This window comes from Aegilops tauschii, chromosome 7 (assembly GCF_002575655.3).
Source record: "Aegilops tauschii subsp. strangulata cultivar AL8/78 chromosome 7, Aet v6.0, whole genome shotgun sequence".
Taxonomy (NCBI): Eukaryota; Viridiplantae; Streptophyta; class Magnoliopsida; order Poales; family Poaceae; genus Aegilops; species Aegilops tauschii.
Genome location: NC_053041.3, coordinates 42164784 through 42186786, shown reverse-complemented (window position 1 = coordinate 42186786; position 22003 = coordinate 42164784). Strand labels below are relative to the sequence as shown.

At 46.5% G+C, this 22003-nt stretch overlaps 2 long non-coding RNA genes across 2 annotated transcripts; both read right to left on the bottom strand.

Annotated features, from left to right (window-relative positions):
• Nucleotides 1–2513: 2513 nt before the first annotated feature.
• Nucleotides 2514–3270, bottom strand: LOC120968423 (uncharacterized). Its single transcript, XR_006666139.2, has 3 exons — nt 3138–3270; nt 2959–3051; nt 2514–2661 (listed from the first exon to the last, which is right to left on the bottom strand). It is a non-coding gene; the product is annotated as an uncharacterized lncRNA (long non-coding RNA).
• Nucleotides 3271–3853: 583 nt separating this feature from the next.
• On the bottom strand, nt 3854–4493 carry LOC141026539 (uncharacterized). Its single transcript, XR_012188788.1, has 3 exons — nt 4385–4493; nt 4163–4251; nt 3854–3989 (listed from the first exon to the last, which is right to left on the bottom strand). It is a non-coding gene; the product is annotated as an uncharacterized lncRNA (long non-coding RNA).
• Between the last annotated feature and the right edge of the window lie 17510 nt (nt 4494–22003).

Here is a 22003-nt window from a genome sequence, read left to right as displayed (position 1 = left end):
ATCTCCAAACATCCATGGGAAGAAGGGGAGTAGCGGCGCATAGAGGGAGGAGAGGAAGAGGCAACACACATGGGAGGGGGGAGCGGCGACACACCGACGAGGACCTAAACAACCACCATCTAGGTCGGGAGGGGATGAGAGAAGCGAGAGGGGTGGGAGGAGGTCCAAACCTACCTATTTAGGAGCATGAGGGGGCTGGGAGGGGTTACGGTCCAAATAATTGGGCTTTGTTTGCCCACAAGTTAACGGGCCAGAACGATTAATCGGCCCGGCAACTAATTAATCGGTCTGACAACACATTTAATCGGCGTGGCAAGTTAACGCGGCGAATAGGTGCTATTTGATTCGGCCACCTACAAGTAGCGATTAATTGGCCCGTTAATTGATTAATCAGATGAATTCTTGAAAAGTGTGAGACATGGATACAACGTCCTCATGTGGAAAGATCTTTGGACATGAGAAATTTTAGCAGACTCACATCCAAGGGCGTTCTCATTTGCTCGTGATGAGGACATCTCGGTTCGGGCTTTCTTGGGCATCACGTCACTTGCTAAGGCGTTTCACCTCCCCCTCTCCATGCAGGCACATGATGAGGTACGTCACCTCCTGGAAATCACTGCTCATGTGGGCACGGCTACTGTGCTGGAGACAATAGATCTTTGGTCCTATGTTTGGGGATCAACTGATTACACCTCTCGTAGATACTACAAATTTTATTTTAGAGATGTCAAGGCCCACAAAACATACAAATAGTTTTGGAAATCAAAGGTGACTATGAACATCAAAGTTTTTGGTTGGTTACTCCTCTCTTACCACCCTAACACCGGAAATATGCTCATACGACGACATTATGATATTAGGGACGATCATGATTGCCTCTTGCGTGGAGAACCAATTGAAGAAACGATTGACCACGTGATCTTCCATTGTCAATTCAGTGGTACTTGTTGGCCAAAGCTGGGTATTTGATCGAATCTGCGAAAGAAGCGTGAGGTGGACCTATGTTCATGGAGATATTCTTGCAGGCAGCATGGAATCTTTGGAAAGAAGGAAAAAACAAGCATTTCAAGGGACCTCCTCCCCCACTCCTAGGGCCCGACTCCGAAGATTCGAAGAGGACTTTGTCTTGCTCTAATATAGGGTTAGTGAGGACAAGAGAGCCTTCATCAGTTAATCTATACCTTCGTAGACTCTCTCCCATCTAACTAGTGTTTAATTTGTCACCTCCTTGCTCTATCCTGCTACCCCCAACCCACAAAGTGGGGTGGCTGTTAATATGGCTTGTACAGTGTAACTGCAACCCTGTTAATATGTTCATAGTAGGAGGCTCTCCTACTGTTTCCATGTAAAAAATACAATGATAAAAGTTCTGCAGCAGCAACGCCTCCTGAACAAGCACCACCATCGCAGGATCTATTCACCAAAGCTCATATGTCACATGCTAAAGTTTCACCTTGAAGAAATGTTTGAGAAAATGAGATCAATGGCTTTAACAAGGTATCAACAAGTTGCCAGCGATTTAGTTGACCACCATAACTAATGCAATCAATGTCCCCCCGCCACCCCCCCCCCCCCCCCCCCCCGCCCCCCCCAACCCAAAAGAATGCATGCGCTAACTATACTCAGTCCGTGTAATGCAATTTCTTGATTGGTACTAGTAATGCTAATGTTATTTATGATTTACCGTGCATATACGAAAAGGGATTTTGGAGCTATTTTTTTCTAGACTGGTGGGAGGAAGCGAACTTCCCCACTGCTTTTTGTACCAACTCGAATGCTACTAGGGTGGTTGAGGAACAATTACAGCGTCATGCGACATCATAGAGGGGCATAAAAAGAAATAACAGTGAGGAAAAAAACATTAGGCATTTTAATGTCTGCTTCTATGACAAAGACGACGCGATCCAACATTGTTTTCACCATGCCTTTTCGTGGGTATGTTAAGGGGGTGGAATGAATAGGAAAGTTAAGTCTCAAATCCGACTGGGAGTATCACTCTTATGTTGGAAAATTTGGAACTGTCACGATTACATTGTCCTAGAAAAGGTGAATGTTTCTAGTTTTGCCCAGGTTATCCACATGGCTATACACTTTACCAGTACCTGGTGCTTCCTTCACTGTGCGGAAGCCTAGGATCTTCTAGACTGTACAATAATTTGGAGATGGTTGCACATGGGGCTTTGTTCAGTTAATTGGGATGGCAGTCGAACAATAAGATGAGCATTGCAGAAGTGCATTGTGTTTTTTTTAATACTAGATGACCCGTTGCGCCCATGGCGCAAAAAGCGAGAGCGAGCCAAGCAAGTAAGAATAGTTTAAAGATTGATAATAAAATCCTTGATGCATAAGGAAATCGATGACCCATCACGCCCTTGGCGCAAAAAACCGAAGCAGTCCAAGAATTAGTACCATGTAAGATATTTCATAGATAGCATGCATTCTTAAACATAATGGTTGTATTCCAGTCCATGGCAGCATGATAGTCTAAAAGCATCAAGAAGCAAGAAAAAAGGTTTAAAGATAGTTCAAGTCCAAGAAAATCCTTAGGGTTATTTACAATAATTTATTTAGGTTGCTTTCATAAAGCATAGTGCGACACATGCAGTTAACTATATGAAGTGGATAGCCATCTCGATTCCTTGCTTCATGCGATGAACAAATCTGTGTAAGAATACACAGTGTTAACTTTGTCAAACTTCACATACTTTGACTTTTCAAAAATAATATAGGCCTTATTCGTTGGAATGGAGGAAGTATATGGATACAATGTGTTGGAAAGTTGGTAAAAAATGGTAGGTTATGCGAGTCATCACTGCATGTTCCATTGGTATCGAATATTACCTCGTCATCTAAGCAACTTTAAGGTTGAATCAAGCACATCAGTGCAACATCAGTTCAGTACTGAAATGTTAACTGCCTCTGAATTTTAACAGAAAATATAACAGTGAAGAAAGTTACCTGCAACGCATATGTCAGACAGATGTTCTCTTCGATGATGTCTTGTCTATAGGCTAAAGCTTTCGATGCAGCATCAACCGAATCTTGTTTCTGCTGATATGCCCGAAAACAATGCGTTATAGAATTAGTCTGGGGTACTCCAAGATAGTATTTTAACCTGATAAGATAAAGATACTTACCATTCGCATAAATGTAATGCGCCTTTCCAAAAAAAAGCTCATTAAGTATTTTGGCTTCGGAACACTAAGACATCAGACCAAAGACAGTCCAGTTAGATTTTGTGGACGCATACCGAAAAGCGAAAACAGAGGACGTGGAAGGGGGTAAAAGAGGTAATGTAATATTTTCGACATGGTACTTCACTGAATAGTCAGCAAGATGTCTTCTTAAATGTGCAATCTCTTCTTCATGTTCTTTAACCTTAGCAAAAAGCCTGTGGAAGGAGGGAAATATCTTCATCAGGAAAATCAAATCCCATATGCCTGCGAGTACAGAGCAAGTGAATTATACATACCTGCTTCCAGATGATGTTTGAGCTCATCTCTCCATACCTTGCCTAGCTAAGTTAATCCCGCTATCATACTCTTCTTTGCCGTGCCTGAAAGGAAAGGCCCTTTTCTGTATCACACAGCTCTTCATGCAAAAAGATGCATACATACAGGATGGAACATGTTCAGGTGGCCTTAACACGTGGTGGAGGTACCTAGTTGGCGAGAGGGAGCGAGACGGCAGGGTAGAGAACTGAGAGCGCACACCAGCCTCAGCAGCGATCTGCTCCCCTGATGGCTTTCTAGACATTCCACTGGATTGATCGTGCAACGTCTGCTCTCCACATTCGGCAGCTCCATTCTGATGACCAGGCAGAGCGCCTTGAGAACTCGGCAACGAAGAGTCACTACTGAGCAACCTTGGGTCCTCTGCCATCTTATTCCTGACCGACACGGTTGAGTAAGAGTTTCTGCAGGCCTCGACGGTGTGGTCCTGAATCCTGATCCAGTCTGGAGGAAGAAGATTGGGTTGTAGCCTCGAACCTTTGGTAGCAGAATAAAACATTATTATTTCTATCTGATGATAAGAAAGTAGAGTAATATGTAGATGTAGTTGTGCGACATGGATGTGGTAACAATTTAATAATGTCTATTCTCGTTTCGATGTGCAAAAGAGGAAAACCATGGAAAGCAAAGGATAAGAAAATCAGTCTTACCTATTCTGAATTTCTATCATCTCAAATCTGTAAAGAACACATTTTTTGAACTTCATGAGCCGCCATTGTAACAAATGACCACATGAGTCCTGCCATAATGCCATTAACAAATTATGTCATCACCTGATGTAATATATATATAGGAGAAAATGTATTCAGACTTGAACATTGCTGAAACGGAAGAGGGATTAGTTAAAAATAGAAATCTAATTAAGTGGTTACTTTTGGCATAGCCACAACATATGTACTGACAGTGCAGGTCGCGCCCAGGCAGAGGCCGAGGAAGAGTTCCTTTCAAAAGTACTGATCAAGGGCAAGAGCTAAATGTCAGGAATAAAAAGGAGCAGATAATGAATCATAAATTAGTTGTCACACGGTCCTCTAGTGGTTGTCAAAAGCACAGAGATTACCATGCATATACTAATCATTTGAATTTATGCCTCGAAGGTAAATAAAGAACAAAAGCTTAAGCACAACCACTGATTTCTCCCTCTTTCCCAAAACAAAGCATCTGAAGCTATATTAATCTGCAAGCCTAGATTTTCATGTACTTTATTATGGTGAAAACAACCATATCGAAGATGAACATGAATCATCATATTCCGTGGAAAAATATTCACTACTGGAATTCTGGGCTACGCCGAGTGCCACGGACACTCGGCAAAGGGCCGAAAACCGCCGGCAAAGCCTTTGCCGAGTGTCACCCTCGGCGAAAGCCACCCGGCGTACACCTCTTCGGCAAACAGGAGTTTGCCGAGAGCCAGAACACGGGCACTCGGCAAAGACTTTGCCGAGAGCCAAACAGTACCAATCATCAAAATAAAGTGGCTAACGGATAGCAGACGGTGCCGGCGGTTCCTGACACGTGGGACCAGGGGAACAGGCCGAGGGCCTTCTTTGCCGAGTGCCACTTTCGGCAAAGAGAGCCAGTAGGTGGCTGACACGTGCCAGCTCCTGACATGTGGGACCAGGCGAACAGGCCGAGGGCCAACTTTGCCGAGAGCCACTCTCGGCAAAGCCACCCAGTAGGTGGCTGACACGTGTTAGCTCCTGACATGTGGGACCAGGCGAACAGGCCGAGGGCTAGCTTTGCCGAGAGCCACTCTCGGCAAAACCACCCAGTAGGTGGCTGACACGTGTCAGCTCCTGACACGTGGGACCAGGCGAACAGGCCGAGGGCCAGCTTTGCCGAGAGCCACTCTCGGCAAAGCCACCATGTAGGTGGCTGACACGTGTCAACTCCTGACATGTGGGACCAGGCGAACAGGCCGAGGGCCAACTTTGCCGAGAGCCACTCTCGGCAAGGCCACCCAGTAGGTGGCTGACACGTGTCAGCTCCTGACATGTGGGACCACGAGAGCAGGTCGAGGTCCATCTTTGCCGAGAGCCCCTCTCGGCAAAGAGAACCACTAGGAGGCTGACACGTGTCACCTCCTGACATGTGGGACCACGAGAGCAGGCCGAGGTCCAACTTTGCCGAGAGCCACCCTCGGCAATCCTTTTCCCTTTACCGAGAGCCCTCTCGGTAAAGTTGTCAGGTTCTACTGGTTGGTACATGTTTACCGAGAGGCCTCTCGGTAAAGGGTGCATTATGGTCCGGTTTCACAGTTATTACCGAGAGCCACCCTCGGTAATGGTGTGCCCAGGAGCCTCTTTTTCCTGTTTCTGTTTCTTTCCTGCAGCGAAACATATACAGCAGCAGCATATAGTTCATCACACATAGAACATGTCACATATAGGCATCATTGAACAAAAGAAGCAATGATTCTGAAAAGCATTGCACATAAAAGCAATAGTGCATAAAAGGTAAAATAGTAGTGAAGACACTCAACTACCACAGTTTACAAGTCTCGAGATGCAAGAGTTCTCAACATACAAGGAACAGTTTCAAACATAACATAACATGAAGTTCACGCGATTTTGGAGATCGGAGTGATAACATCAACATTAGAAGGCATCATTCCGTTTGCTGCCCCAACTCCACCAACTTGAGGTGGAACTACGGGAACATTGTTCGACCCTTGTGGTGGGTTGAGCTGTGATGGATTAACCCAATAGTGAGATGAATGCATATGGTAATGCCGAAAATGGTGGTAGAAATAGTTTGAACGAAACTCACAATGTTCCACTCTGGCGTTGGTGGCATCTCTGGCACTGGTTGGCCTTGCATGGAATAAAGATTGGCCACCATATGTTGTAAAGACTTCACTAGATCATCTTGTGCCTTCAGCTTGGCCCTGTTTTCATCTCGTTCTTTCTCGGTGTCAATCAGTCGAGTCTACAATATGGCAATGCAAATGTCATTCATGTTGAAATGCAAATATGCAGGACCATGAAGGATCAATGAAGAAGCACTGACCTGAATATCCTCAATAATGCTCACGGAATGTGGTACGTGACACTCTACGGTAGGAGTAGAGCCAGTACTCATAGCACGGAGCGTGTTGACTCTCGGAAGGCAGGAGGTTATGACAGAATCGAGGTGAACCGCCATCCGGCCATTCGGTCTACCGCCTGCCGCGGCAATGGCCACAAGAGGGTCAAACGGTAGCACGTGAGGATCAGCGTCAGGCCCGTACGTCTCCTTCAATTTTTTGGTGTAGTTCTCTCCATCTGACCGGGCTTTAGAGCTGATCCAGTCCCTCTCCGGGTGGAGAGGGTCCTTGTCCTTCTCATCTTTGGTACGTTTGATGGTCCATGCCTCGAAGTAAGTGATATCCTTGCCAGTGTCTTCTTTCTGCAAAAGAAAGCGATCCAAACAATCAAGGGAATGCTCACAAATGAAAGAGAACATGATGAAAAGGATGTGGTTGCCTACATGTTTTGAGACGACACCTAGGATGGTGAGGTTTCCTTGACGGTGTCCTCGACCCCCCATCAACTTACACCGTTCAGATATTACTTTGTGTTCATCCTGCCACCCTGGATCTGTCCACCGTTCGACGATCTTCTGCCAGCACGGACGTTTGTCAGCGCACCACCGAGGAATCACCTGTAAATTAAACAAATACATCTTAGTAAGGATTCTAATTTTGCGGTAATGTAGGGAATAGCAAGCATCCATCGTCACTTGCCTTGAAGTAATTGTCCCGTGAAAGATGCGTCCCTCGAGCCTCCTGTTTGGAAATCCTATGGTTGAGATAGTCCGCGTGATACTTGACCACTAACCGGACATGCTCCTCATAGTGCATGTCGTGGAATAGTTTCTTGGCAATATTCTCGACCACCACATTTGCACGATCCTTCTGACCCTCAACGCATGTATAGAAATCCTACAAACATGCATACATGTGAGAAGGGTTAAATCATGACTATGGCAAATTTAAACCTTTTGGTATTGACATTTAGGTGTTTGAAAGGACTTACCCAGAAATCGTTCACCACTCGCATGGCTCTGTTATCATAAACCCTCTGACGCATATCCGGGAAATCCGGTGCAAGTTTGTAGTGATCCCATGACCAAGCTGGCTCAATGATACCGTTCGACAAAGTGACCAGTCCAGGATAATTTAACCTACAAAGACCCCCAATGATGCCACTCGACGACCGTGGCAGACGCCTCTCACCACCTTTTACTAAGCTTCTGCATTTCGAAGAGTGAAGTCATATTATATGTGAGGAAATGGCAAAAGGTACAATTTATATGGGATGAGTCGAGATAACCACTTACTTCTCTCCCATTGGTTTAATCAACACGTCTCTATGCACATATGGACGTCTTGGAAGCTTTGAAGGACCACGCAACCACACTTTCCCTCCGGAAGTAGTGATGATAGTCGAACCGCTCTGTTGCGAACCGCTCACCTCGTGGTGCTCTGTCACCCATGAGGGTCCACCCCCACCCTCAGAAACCTGACGAACAATCAGCCTCCTCTCGGCGGCGTCGTCCTCCACCACCTCCTCCTCCTCATCCTCCACCACCTCCTCCGCAAAATCCTCCTCGTCCTCCTCCTCACACGCCTCATCCCCATCCTCTGTTTCCTCCTCCTGAGCACGGTGAAGCACTGCATCAGAGGGTCGAGGACAAGAAACAGGTGCTCTACTCTGGGCTGCTTTACGTACTCCTCCTCCTGCCTCACATACTCCCCCTCCTCGTCCGCCTCCTCGTCTGCCTCCTCCTCCTGCCTCACCTACTCCCCCTCCTCGTCCGCCTCCTCCTCCTGCCTCAACTACTCCCCCTCCTCGTCCGCCTCCTCCTCCTGTCTCACCTACTCCCCTCCTCGTCCGCCTCCTCGTCCGCCTCCTCCTCCTGCCGCACCTACTCCCCTCCTCGTCCGCCTCCTCCTCCTGCCTCACCTACTCCCCCTCCTCGTCCGCCTCCTCCTCCTGCCTCACCTACTCCCCCTCCTCATCCGCCTCCTCGTCCGCCTCCTCCTCCTGCCTCACCTACTCCCCCTCCTCGTCCGCCTCCTCGTTCGCCTCCTCCTCCTGCCTCACCTACTCCCCCTCCTCGTCCGCCTCCTCGTCCGCCTCCTCCACCTGCCTCACCTACTGCCCCTCCTCGTCCGCCTCCTACTCCTCCCCCGCATGGTACTCGACCTTGTTTCACACGTTTTGCCGGACGGGTGTCTAGACCCGCCAATCCTTTGGCCTTCTTGGCGGTTGTGGCAACCGATGAAGGAGCGGCCACCTCTTTCACCGGTCGAGCAGGTTGATCATTGTACAAATCATTCACTTTTTTCAAACTTTCCTTTGGAATCTTCTTGCTACCTGTCATGTTTCAATCACCTGATACAAAGAAGAACAAACCAGTTAGTACAGATGGTACAACTTGATGTAAATACAATAAATATATCACATATGAAGAATAAATGGAATTGTCACAATAATACATATAGTTGTTACACACACAAATACATAGAGTTGTTGCACACACGAATACATAGAGTTGTTACACACACGAATACATAGAGTTGTGACACACATACATAGAGTTCTCACACGATTACATGGAGTTGTTAGAAATAAGGGTCAATATTAGGTGCAACATTTGGATCAGGGCTTTCATCATCGCTATCACGCCCGTTCATACATTCATCCTCGAAGTCTTCAGGGGGGCCCTCATCCTCATCTAGCCCCATGTGCCATCGCATAAGTAATGCCAAATCTCGAGGGTCAGAACCATCCTCGTATTCGTCCTCTGCATTATCTACTTCCATGTCATCCATGGCCTCATGTTCCATAGCATCATGTTCGTGATGCACGCCATCATCTTCCTTTGCATCATCTTCGTCTTCGTCAGTGTCTGCTTCTTGAAAGAACTCTCCCTCGTATGTGTTAGGGTTTATATGGTAATCGTCCTTGTTTGGGGTAGGTACCTTGATACGCGGGGGTACCTTGTACACGACATCCCACTTCAAGAGATCGATATATTCCATAGATGTGCACGCGTATGGGAGAAAAAACACTTGTGTAGCCTGTTGAGCCATAATATAGACATCATTTCCTGCATATTTTGATGCTCATTCAACTTCGACAAAGACAATACTAGGGGTTCGTCTCACTTTCTCAGGATTGAGCCAGCTGCATCTGAATACGATGGGCTTCACTCCTTGTAAACCACAATACTGCAACTCATAAATTTCTTCGATGGTTCCATAGTAGTGACGTCCATCTGTCCCTAGACAATAGCCTGCACTATTTATTGACCTTCGGTTGGGCCTCTCACGCGTGTGTTTATCAGTGTGGAAGCGATACCCATTCATGTCGTAAGCCTTAAATGACTTGGCCTCGTATTCAAAAACTTTGGCTACTTCTCTCACTTTGGCGTCCATATCAACCTCCTGATATGCCTACAAGATTAATAGGAGATTGTCTGGTTCATTAGTGGAAGCATTACAGGCAAGTAAGATCAACTTGAAGTAACATAAAGTTAGAAAAGTTACTTTTCTTGAGAACCAAGAAATGAAACCGCCATCAGCATTGGTATCTTCAATAAGTTCTGCTGATTCTTCGTCGCTAGGAGGCCGTGGTAGCTTCGAGAATTCGTTCTGGAATTCCTTAGCAATAGGAAGAATTCGAGTTAGAACTCAAGACTAGTGAGTAGTTGTCACTAAAGGTGTTCTACACTTACTTTATGTACGGTTGCACTTCTTCCATGTTGGTCAAGACATAGATCATAATAGTCGACCACTCAGTAGGTGAAAAGTTCTTGGGCTTCGGTCCACTTGCTTTGCCACCTTGGCCTTCGAAGAGGCTAAGGTCGGAAACATTACTGGTGGGTTCTTCATTGTAACGAGGAGCTGGATTTAACCTAGTCTGAATACTGTCATGATAGTACTTTGTCGTGGTCGTGGCCACCTCCTCGTTCAGGTATGCCTCGGCTATGGAGGCTTCAATGCGGGCTTTATTCTTACATTTCCCATGAAGATGCTTGAACTCCCGTTCAGGTGCATACTGCCATCGGAACTGCACAGGTCCTCCCATTCTAGCCTCATACGCGAGATGTAAGATCATATGTTGCATTGGATTAAAGAAACCTGGCAGAAATATCATCTCTAACTTGCATAGCAACTCAGGTGCTTGTTCCTCCAACTTTGCAACCACTCCATAATCTAGTTCTTTGGCACAAAGCTGACGGAAGAGGTAGCTCAACTCCGCCAGCACTCACCAAATATCCTCTCTGACATACCCTCGAATCATCACAGGCATTATCCGCTCAAGCCATACATGGTAGTCATGACTCTTGAGGCCTCCTATTCGCTTTGTAGCCATATTCACTCCCCTCATGATATTAGCTGCATATCCATCAGGGAAGTACAAGTTGTTCACAATCCATTGGAGAATTTCCTTCCTTTGGGGCATTGAAGGGGTGAAAGGGGCTGGTGGCTTCTTCCAAGAATTACCTTTTGCACGAGGCACCAAATTTAATTTTGGCCTGTTGCATAGTTTGGCTTGATCGATCCTAGGCTGAATGTTATCCTTTGACTTCTCGGTGTCGAGGAGCGTGCCGAGTAAGGCCTCCGCAATATTCTATTCAGTGTGCATTACATCAATGTTGTGTGGAAGTAGAAGATCTTTAAAGTAAGGGAGCCTCCATAAGCTTGGAATGTGAGTCCACTGGTGTGTCTCTCCATATCCCACAAAACCTTTCCCATCGAGCTTTTCCTCGAGAGCATCTAACTCATCCTTAAGCTGGGCACCGGTCATAATAGGTGGTGGCGGGTCATCAACAATAACACATTTTTGGAAGTGCATAGCGTCTTGCCTGTATGGGTGATCAAGACGAAGGAACTGCCGATGTTGGTCAAAGCATACATACTTGTGACCCTTAGCCAGCCAAATGAAAGTCACACGCTGTCGACACACTGGGCAAGGCCACTTGCCCTTTACACACCAACCACAAAATATCGCACATGCCGGTAGGTCATGTAGCGATGTGTGGTACCAGATATGCATATTGAAGTGCTTCTTTGAAACGGCATCGTATGTCCGGACCCCGTTGTTCCAAGCAACAAGTAAGTCGTCCACCAATTGCTCCATATACACACTCATATGCTTCCTGGGATAGTTAGGACCTGGAATTATCAACGTCAGGAACACGTGATGTCGTTGCATGCAAACGCCAGGGGGCAGATTCAGGGGGATAACATATACTGGCCAACAACTGTATATGGCAGCCATCAAACCATATGGATTGAACCTGTCGGTTGTTATCCCAACAGCTACACTCTTCCAGTCATCTGTTTTCTTATGAATTTCAACAAATTTCTTCCATGCTTCACCAGCCCGTGGATGTTGCATCTTTTTTGTATTGTACATCTTCCCTTCGGCGGCCCATCTCATATATTGGGCAGTTTCCTCGGTCATATAAAGCCTCTGGATCCTTTCTGTGAATGAAAGATATCGAAGGATATTGATGGCAATTGTGAGCTGCCTCTTGCTACCATCATCATCTATTACCTCAATATACCTAGAGGATTTGCACTTGACACAATAATTCGTATCTTTATGTTCATTTCTAAATAACATGCATCCGTTTGGACAAGCATGTATTTGCTCATACGGCATCTTAAGTGAACCGAGGATTTTGTTCGACTCGTACATGTTCTTTGGCAATATATTTTCTTTAGGCAACAGGCTAGCAATAACTGACAACAAATCATTGAAGCAAAATATGCTCATGTTATGGTTTGCCTTCAGGGCCATTGGGCCTGCAATGCCATCTAGTTGAGTAACCTCTGTATGGGCGTGAAGGGGTTTTTGTGCCGCAAACAAAGCTGCATGATACTCTTCAGGGCTTTCCGGCGGCTCCTCGGAGTTCAGGTCCTCCCGCGGATCCGCACGGCGGATGTCATCTAACAGGTTTTCAATCCGAGTATCATATTCGCCGGTGCGGTGTCGCACCACCTCCGCCCTGGACTGTTCTGTCTCATCGTGAAAGATCCACCGGTAATAGCCTGGCGTAAACCCATATTTGCCTAAGTGTTTACTCACAGTAATCTTATCTCTTTCAGTCTGGTTATCACACTCCGTGCATGGGCGCCAAATTCCACGAACTGGCGTTTCTCCAGCAAATACTAATTCCAGGAAATCATTGGTCTTCGACCACCACTCAGGGGTCATACCCTCCATGCTGGGATGTCCGGTGTACATCCACTCACGTTCTTCCATCCTCTGATATGAAGTGAAACACACACATAATTTTTTTATGTAACAAGTGGTTCCATCAAGTTTTACGACATGCACTGAGCTATGTAATAGGTAAAGATAGGTCCTAATCCCACACGAGAATGTGTAGGCTGGGTCCGCTTTCATGACGTACTCCGACCCGAGACAAAATTTCGGCAGCACCCCCGCTGTTCTCCAAATACACGTCTCAGCAATAGGCCAAGAGGATGTGTATCTAGAGAACAACAAGGAGACACTATCGAAATTCTGTCTCGGATCTAAGTACATCATGAAAACGACCCGCCTACACATCCTCGGGTTGTCCATGGAAAACGTGGACAATTCAAAAGAGCTGAGGTTATAAATATGCAAAGACTTGCATATTTATAGATACAACCCTTCCGAACGGGAGACACCTAGGTTACGCGACTATTTAGGTGATCTACAAATAATGAAAACCTACACATGAACGGGAAGAGATTACCCTTGAAGCGTGCAACGGAATTCACTCTCTCTATTGTCAAAATAGATGCATGTCCTGCATGAAAGAATGAAGTTGTGTCAATCATATGTCAAACACACAAACATCATATGTCCTGCATGAAACACTCACTCACACACCCCCCACACACACAAACACACTCACATATCCATACACACACATCACACACTCACTCGCACATGCGCACACACACACACACATCAATATAGCACCCCTCTCCCACACACACACACTCACATACACCATTCATTATATATGCACATATATACACACCTAAATATAAAAAAACCATTCATTATATATGCACACATACACCAACATCACTCACTGACACACACACATACAAAGCACACACTCACACACATTATTCACTATGCATATATATACACCTTTTGTTGTAATGGAGAGGGGGGAAACCCCTTTTATTTATAAAAAACGAGACTGAGTAGGGGCTCACCAACGGGGCGGGGGCGGCGGGGGAGGTGGATGCCGGACGAGGTAGAGCTCAGTGGAGGGGATGCCGCGCCGGTGGTGCTCGGTGAAGCTTGGCCGAGATGGTGGTGGTGGACGAGCTCGGTGGAGGTGGCGGTGGGGGGGGGGGCTCGGTGGAGGTGGAGGGTGTTGGAAATATGCCCTAGAGGCAATAATAAATGGTTATTATTATATTTCTTTGTTCATGGTAATTGTCTATTGTTCATGCTATAATTGTGTTATCCGGAAATCGTAATACATGTGTGAATACATAGACCACAACGTGTCCCTAGTAAGCCTCTAGTTGACTAGCTCGTTGATCAACAGATAGTCATGGTTTCCTGACTATGGACATTGGATGTCATTGATAACGGGATCACATCATTAGGAGAATGATGTGATGGACAAGACCCAATCCTAAGCATAGCTCAAAGATCGTGTAGTTCGTTTGCTAGAGCTTTTCCAATGTCTAGTATCTCCTCCTTAGACCATGAGATCGTGCAACTCCCGGATACCGTAGGAGTACTTTCGGTGTGCCAAACGTCACAACGTAACTGGGTGACTATAAAGGTACACTACGGGTATCTCCGAAAGTGTCTGTTGGGTTGGCACGGATCGAGACTGGGATTTGTCACTCCGTATGACGGAGAGGTATCTCTGGGCCCACTCGGTAATGCATCATCATAATGAGCTCAATGTGACTAAGGAGTTAGTCACGGGATCATGCATTACGGTACGAGTAAAGAGACTTGCCGGTAACGAGATTGAACAAGGTATTGGGATACCGACGATCGAATCTCGGGCAAGTAACATACCGATTGACAAAGGGAATTGTATACGGGATTTATTGAATCCTCGACATCGTGGTTCATCCGATGAGATCATCGTGGAGCATGTGGGAGCCAACATGGGTATCCAGATCCCGCTGTTGGTTATTGACCGGAGAGGCGTCTCGGTCATGTCTGCATGTCTCCCGAACCCGTAGGGTCTACACACTTAAGGTTCGGTGACGCTAGGGTTGTAGAGATATGAGTATGCGGAAACCCGAAAGTTGTTCGGAGTCCCGGATGAGATCCCGGACGTCACGAGGAGTTCTGGAATGGTCCGGAGGTGAAGAATTATATATAGGAAGTCCAGTTTCGGCCACCGAGAAAGTTTTGGGGGTTATCGGTATTGTACCAGGACCACCGGAAGGGTCCCGGGGGTCCACCGGGTGGGGCCACCTGTCCCGGAGGGCCCCATGGGCTGAAGTGGGAAGGGAGCCAGCCCATAGTGGGCTGGGGCGCCCCCCATGGGCCTCCCCCTGCGCCTAGGGTTGGAAACCCTAGGGTGGGGGGCGCCCCACTTGACTTGGGGGGTAAGTTACCCCCCTGGCCGCCGCCCCCCCCATCCAGATGGGTTCTGGCCGGCGCCCCCCTCCCAGGGGGCCTATATAAAGGGGGGAGGGAGGGCAGTAGGATTACAGCCTTGGGCGCCACCCTCCTCCCCTGCTACACCTCTCTCTCTCGCAGACGCTCGGCGAAGCCCTGCCGGCATCCCGCTACATCCACCACCACGCCGTCGTGCTGCTGGATCTCCATCAACCTCTCCTTTCCCCTTGCTGGATCAAGAAGGAGGAGACGTCGCTGCACCGTACGTGTGTTGAACGCGGAGGTGCCGTCCGTTCGGCACTCGGTCATTGGTGATTTGGATCACGGCGAGTACGACTCCATCAACCACGTTCATTGGAACGCTTCCGCTCGCGATCTACAAGGGTATGTAGATGCACTCCTTTCCCCTCGTTGCTAGTATACTCCATAGATGGATCTTGGTGATCGTAGGAAAATTTTAAAATTCTGCTACGATTCCCAACAGTGGCATCATGAGCCAAGCCTATGCGTAGTTACTATGCACGAGTAGAACACAAAGCAGTTGTGGGCGTTGATGTTGCCAATTCTTCTTGCCGCTACTAGTCGTATCTTGTTTCGGCGGTATTGTAGGATGAAGCGGCCCGGACCGACCTTACACGTAGGCTTACGTGAGACAGGTTCCACCGACTGACATGCACTAGTTGCATAAGGTGGCTAGCGGGTGTCTGTCTCTCCTACTTTAGTCGGAACGGATTCGATGAAAAGGGTCCTTATGAAGGGTAAATAGAAATTGGCAAATCACGTTGTGGTCATACGTAGGTAAGAAACGTTCTTGCTAGAAACCTACAAGCCACGTAAAAACTTGCAACAACAATTAGAGGACGTCTAACTTGTTTTTGCAGCAAGTGCTATGTGATGTGATATGGCCAGAAGATGTGATGAATGATATATGTGATGTATGAGATTGATCATATTCTTGTAATAGGAATCACGACTTGCATGTCGATGAGTATGACAACCGGCAGGAGCCATAGGAGTTGTCTTTATTATTTTGTATGACCTGCGTGTCATTGAATAACGCCATGTAAATTACTTTACTTTATAGCTAAACGTGTTAGCCGTAGAAGTAGAAGTAATCGTTGGCGTGACAACTTCATGAAGACACAATGATGGAGATCATGATGATGGAGATCATGGTGTCATGCCGGTGACGAAGATGATCATGGTGCCCCGAAGATGGAGATCAAAGGAGCAAAATGATATTGGCCATATCATGTCACTATTTGATTGCATGTGATGTTTATCATGTTTTGCATCTTATTTGCTTAGAACGACGGTAGTAAGTAAGATGATCCCTTATAATAATTTCAAGAAAGGGTTCACCCTAACTGTGCACCGTTGCGAAGGATCGTTGTTTCGAAGCACCATGTGATGATCGGGTGTGATAGATTCTAACGTTCGCATACAACGGGTGTTGACGAGCCTAGCATGTACAGACATGGCCTCGGAACACACGCAATACACTTAGGTTGACTTGACGAGCCTAGCATGTACAGACATGGCCTCGGAACACGGAGGACCGAAAGGTCGAGCATGAGTCGTATAGAAGATACGATCAACATGGAGATGTTCATCGATCTTGACTAGTCCGTCTCACGTGATGATCGGACACGGCCTAGTTAACTCGGATCATGTTTCACTTAGATGACTGGAGGGATGACTATCTGAGTGGGAGTTCATTAAATAATTTAATTATATGAACTTAATTATCATGAACTTAGTCTAAAATCTTTACAATATGTCTTGTAGATCAAATGGCCCACGTTGTCCTCAACTTCAACGCGTTCCTAGAGAAAACCAAGCTGAAAGATGATGGCAGCAACTATACGGACTGGGTCCGGAACCTGAGGATCATCCTCATAGCTGCCAAGAAAGATTATGTCCTAGAAGCACCGCTAGGTGATGCACCCATCCCAGAGAACCAAGACGTTATGAACGCTTGGCAATCACGTGCTGATGATTACTCCCTCGTTCAGTGCGGCATGCTTTACAGCTTAGAACCGGGTCTCCAAAAGCGTTTTGAGAAACATGGAGCATATGAGATGTTCGAGGAGCTGAAAATGGTTTTCCAAGCTCATGCCCGGGTCGAGAGATATGAAGTCTCCGACAAGTTCTTCAGCTGTAAAATGGAGGAAAATAGTTCTGTTAGTGAGCACATACTCAGAATGTCTGGGTTGCACAACCGCTTGTCTCAGCTGGGAGTTAATCTCCCGGATGACGCGGTCATTGACAGAATCCTTCAGTCGCTTCCACCAAGCTACAAGAGCTTTGTGATGAACTTCAATATGCAGGGGATGGAAAAGACCATTCCCGAGGTATATTCAATGCTGAAATCAGCGGAGGTGGAGATCAGAAAAGAACATCAAGTGTTGATGGTGAATAAAACCACTAAGTTCAAGAAAGGCAAGGGTAAGAAGAACTTCAAGAAAGACGGCAAGGGAGTTGCCGCGCCCGGTAAGCCAGTTGCCGGGAAGAAGCCAAGGAATGGACCCAAGCCTGAGACTGAGTGCTTTTATTGCAAGGGAAGTGGTCACTGGAAGCGGAACTGCCCCAAATACTTAGCGGACAAGAAGGCCGGCAACACCAAAGGTATATGTGATATACATGTAATTGATGTGTACCTTACCAGTACTCGTAGTAGCTCCTGGGTATTTGATACCGGTGCGGTTGCTCATATTTGTAACTCAAAACAGGAACTGCGGAATAAACGGAGACTGGCAAAGGACGAGGTGACGATGTCCAAGGTCATCTACCTACGGGATTAGTTTTAAACCTCAATAATTGTTATTTAGTGCCAGCTTTGAGCATGAACATTGTATCTGGATCTCGTTTAATTCGAGATGGCTACTCATTTAAATCCGAGAATAATGGTTGTTCTATTTATTTGAGAGATATGTTTTATGGTCATGCCCCGCTAGTCAATGGTTTATTCTTGATGAATCTCGAACGTGATGTTACACATATTCATAGTGTGAATACCAAAAGATGTAAAGTTGATAATGATAGTCCCACATACTTGTGGCACTGCCGCCTTGGTCACATTGGTGTCAAGCGCATGAAGAAGCTCCATGCAGATGGACTTTTGGAGTCTCTTGATTACGAATCATTTGACACGTGCGAACCATGCCTCATGGGTAAGATGACCAAGACTCCGTTCTCCGGAACAATGGAGCGAGCAACCAACTTATTGGAAATCATACATACCGATGTGTGCGGTCCAATGAGTGTTGAGGCTCGCGGAGGATATCGTTATGTTCTCACTCTCACTGATGATTTAAGTAGATATGGGTATGTCTACCTAATGAAACACAAGTCTGAAACCTTTGAAAAGTTAAGGGAATTTCAGAGTGAGGTTGAGAATCAACGTGACAGAAAAATAAAGTTCTTACGATCAGATCGTGGTGGAGAATATTTAAGTCACGAATTTGGCACACACTTAAGGAAATGTGGAATCGTTTCACAACTCACGCCGCCTGGAACACCTCAGCGAAATGGTGTGTCCGAACGTCGTAATCGCACTCTATTGGATATGGTGCGATCTATGATGTCTCTTACCGATCTACCGCTCTCATTTTGGGGCTATGCTTTAGAGACTGCCGCATTCACTTTAAATAGGGCTCCGTCGAAATCCGTTGAGACGACACCGTATGAATTATGGTTTGGGAAGAAACCTAAGCTGTCGTTTCTAAAAGTTTGGGGATGCGATGCTTATGTCAAGAAACTTCAACCTGAAAAGCTCGAACCCAAGTCGGAAAAATGCGTCTTCATAGGATACCCTAAGGAAACCATTAGGTATATCTTCTACCTCAGATCCGAAGGCAAGATCTTTGTTGCCAAGAACGGGTCCTTTCTGGAAAAAGAGTTTCTCTGGAAAGAATTGAGTGGGAGGAAAGTGGAACTTGATGAGGTGATAGTCACCCCTTCCGAACCGGAAAGTAGCGCAGCGCGGGAAGATGTTCCTGTGGTGCCTGCACCGACTAGGGAGGAAGTTAATGATGATGATCATGAAGCTTCGGATCAAGTTACTACTGAACTTCATAGGTCCACAAGGACACGTTCCGCACCAGAGTGGTACGGCAACCCTGTCCTGGAAATCATGTTGTTGGACAACGGTGAACCTTCGAACTATGAAGAAGCGATGGCGGGCCCGGATTCCGACAAATGGCTAGAAGCCATGAAATCCGAGATAGGATCCATGTATGAAAACGAAGTATGGACTTTGACTGACTTGCCCGATGATCGGCGAGCCATAGAAAATAAATGGATCTTTAAGAAGAAGACAGACGCGGATGGTAACGTGACCATCTATAAGGCTCGACTTGTCGCTAAGGGTTATCGACAAGTTCAAGGGGTTGACTACGATGAGACTTTCTCACCCGTAGCGAAGCTGAAGTCCGTCCGAATCATGTTAGCAATTGCCGCATACTATGATTATGAGATATGGCAGATGGACGTCAAAACGGCATTCCTTAATGGCTTCCTTAAGGAAGAATTGTATATGATGCAGCCGAAAGGTTTTGTCGATCCTAAGAATGCTGACAATGTATGCAAGCTCCAGCGCTCAACCTATGGGCTGGTGCAAGCATCTCGGAGTTGGAACATTCGCTTTGATGAGATGATCAAAGCGTTTGGGTTTACACAGACTTATGGAGAAGCCTGTATTTACAAGAAAGTGAGCGGGAGCTCTGTAGCATTTCTCTTATTATATGTGGATGACATATTATTGATGGGAAATGATATAGAATTCTCGGAAAGTATAAAGGCCTATTTGAATAAGTGTTTTTCAATGAAGGACCTTGGAGAAGCTGCTTATATATTAGGCATCAAGATCTATAGAGATAGATCAAGACGCCTCATTGGTCTTTCACAGAGTACGTACCTTGACAAGATATTGAAGAAGTTCAATATGGATCAGTCCAAGAAGGGGTTCTTGCCTGTATTGCAAGGTGTGCAATTGAGCATGGCTCAATGCCCGACCACGGCAGAAGATAGAGAAAAGATGAGTGTCATCCCCTATGCCTCGGCCATAGGGTCTATTATGTATGCCATGCTGTGTACCAGACCTGATGTAAACCTTGCCGTAAGTTTGGTAGGAAGGTACCAAAGTAATCCCGGCATGGAACACTGGACAGCGGTCAAGAATATCCTGAAGTACCTGAAGAGGACTAAGGATATGTTTCTCGTTTATGGAGGTGACGATGAGCTCGTCGTAAACGGTTACGTCGACGCTAGCTTCGACACAGATCTGGATGACTCGAAGTCACAAACCGGATACGTGTATATTTTGAATGGAGGGGCAGTAAGCTGGTGCAGTTGCAAGCAAAGCGTCATGGCGGGATCTACATGTGAAGCGGAGTACATGGCAGCCTCGGAGGCAGCATAGGAAGCAGTCTGGATGAAGGAGTTCATTACCGACCTAGGGGTGATTCCCAATGCGTCGGGCCCGATGACTCTCTTCTGTGACAACACTGGAGCTATTGCCCTTGCCAAGGAGCCCAGGTTTCACAGGAAGACCAGGCATATCAAGCGTCGCTTCAACTCCATTCGTGAAAGTGTTCAAAATGGAGACATAAATATTTGTAAAGTACATACGGACCTGAATGTAGCTGATCCGTTGACTAAACCTCTCCCTAGAGCAAAACATGATCAACACCAGGACGCAATGGGTGTTCGATTCATCACAATGTAACTAGATTATTGACTCTACTGCAAGTGGGAGACTGTTGGAAATATGCCCTAGAGGCAATAATAAATGGTTATTATTATATTTCTTTGTTCATGGTAATTGTCTATTGTTCATGCTATAATTGTGTTATCCGGAAATCGTAATACATGTGTGAATACATAGACCACAACGTGTCCCTAGTAAGCCTCTAGTTGACTAGCTCGTTGATCAACAGATAGTCATGGTTTCCTGACTATGGACATTGGATGTCATTGATAACGGGATCACATCATTAGGAGAATGATGTGATGGACAAGACCCAATCCTAAGCATAGCTCAAAGATCGTGTAGTTCGTTTGCTAGAGCTTTTCCAATGTCAAGTATCTCCTCCTTAGACCATGAGATCGTGCAACTCCCGGATACCGTAGGAGTACTTTCGGTGTGCCAAACGTCACAACGTAACTGGGTGACTATAAAGGTACACTACGGGTATCTCCGAAAGTGTCTGTTGGGTTGGCACGGATCGAGACTGGGATTTGTCACTCCGTATGACGGAGAGGTATCTCTGGGCCCACTCGGTAATGCATCATCATAATGAGCTCAATGTGACTAAGGAGTTAGTCACGGGATCATGCATTACGGTACGAGTAAAGAGACTTGCCGGTAACGAGATTGAACAAGGTATTGGGATACCGACGATCGAATCTCGGGCAAGTAACATACCGATTGACAAAGGGAATTGTATACGGGATTGATTGAATCCTCGACATCGTGGTTCATCCGATGAGATCATCGTGGAGCATGTGGGAGCCAACATGGGTATCCAGATCCCGCTGTTGGTTATTGACCGGAGAGGCGTCTCGGTCATGTCTGCATGTCTCCCGAACCCGTAGGGTCTACACACTTAAGGTTCGGTGACGCTAGGGTTGTAGAGATATGAGTATGCGGAAACCCGAAAGTTGTTCGGAGTCCCGGATGAGATCCCGGACGTCACGAGGAGTTCTAGAATGGTCCGGAGGTGAAGAATTATATATAGGAAGTCCAGTTTCGGCCACCGGGAAAGTTTTGGGGGTTATCGGTATTGTAGCGGGACCACCGGAAGGGTCCCGGGGGTCCACCGGGTGGGGCCACCTGTCCCGGAGGGCCCCATGGGCTGAAGTGGGAAGGGAACCAGCCCATAGTGG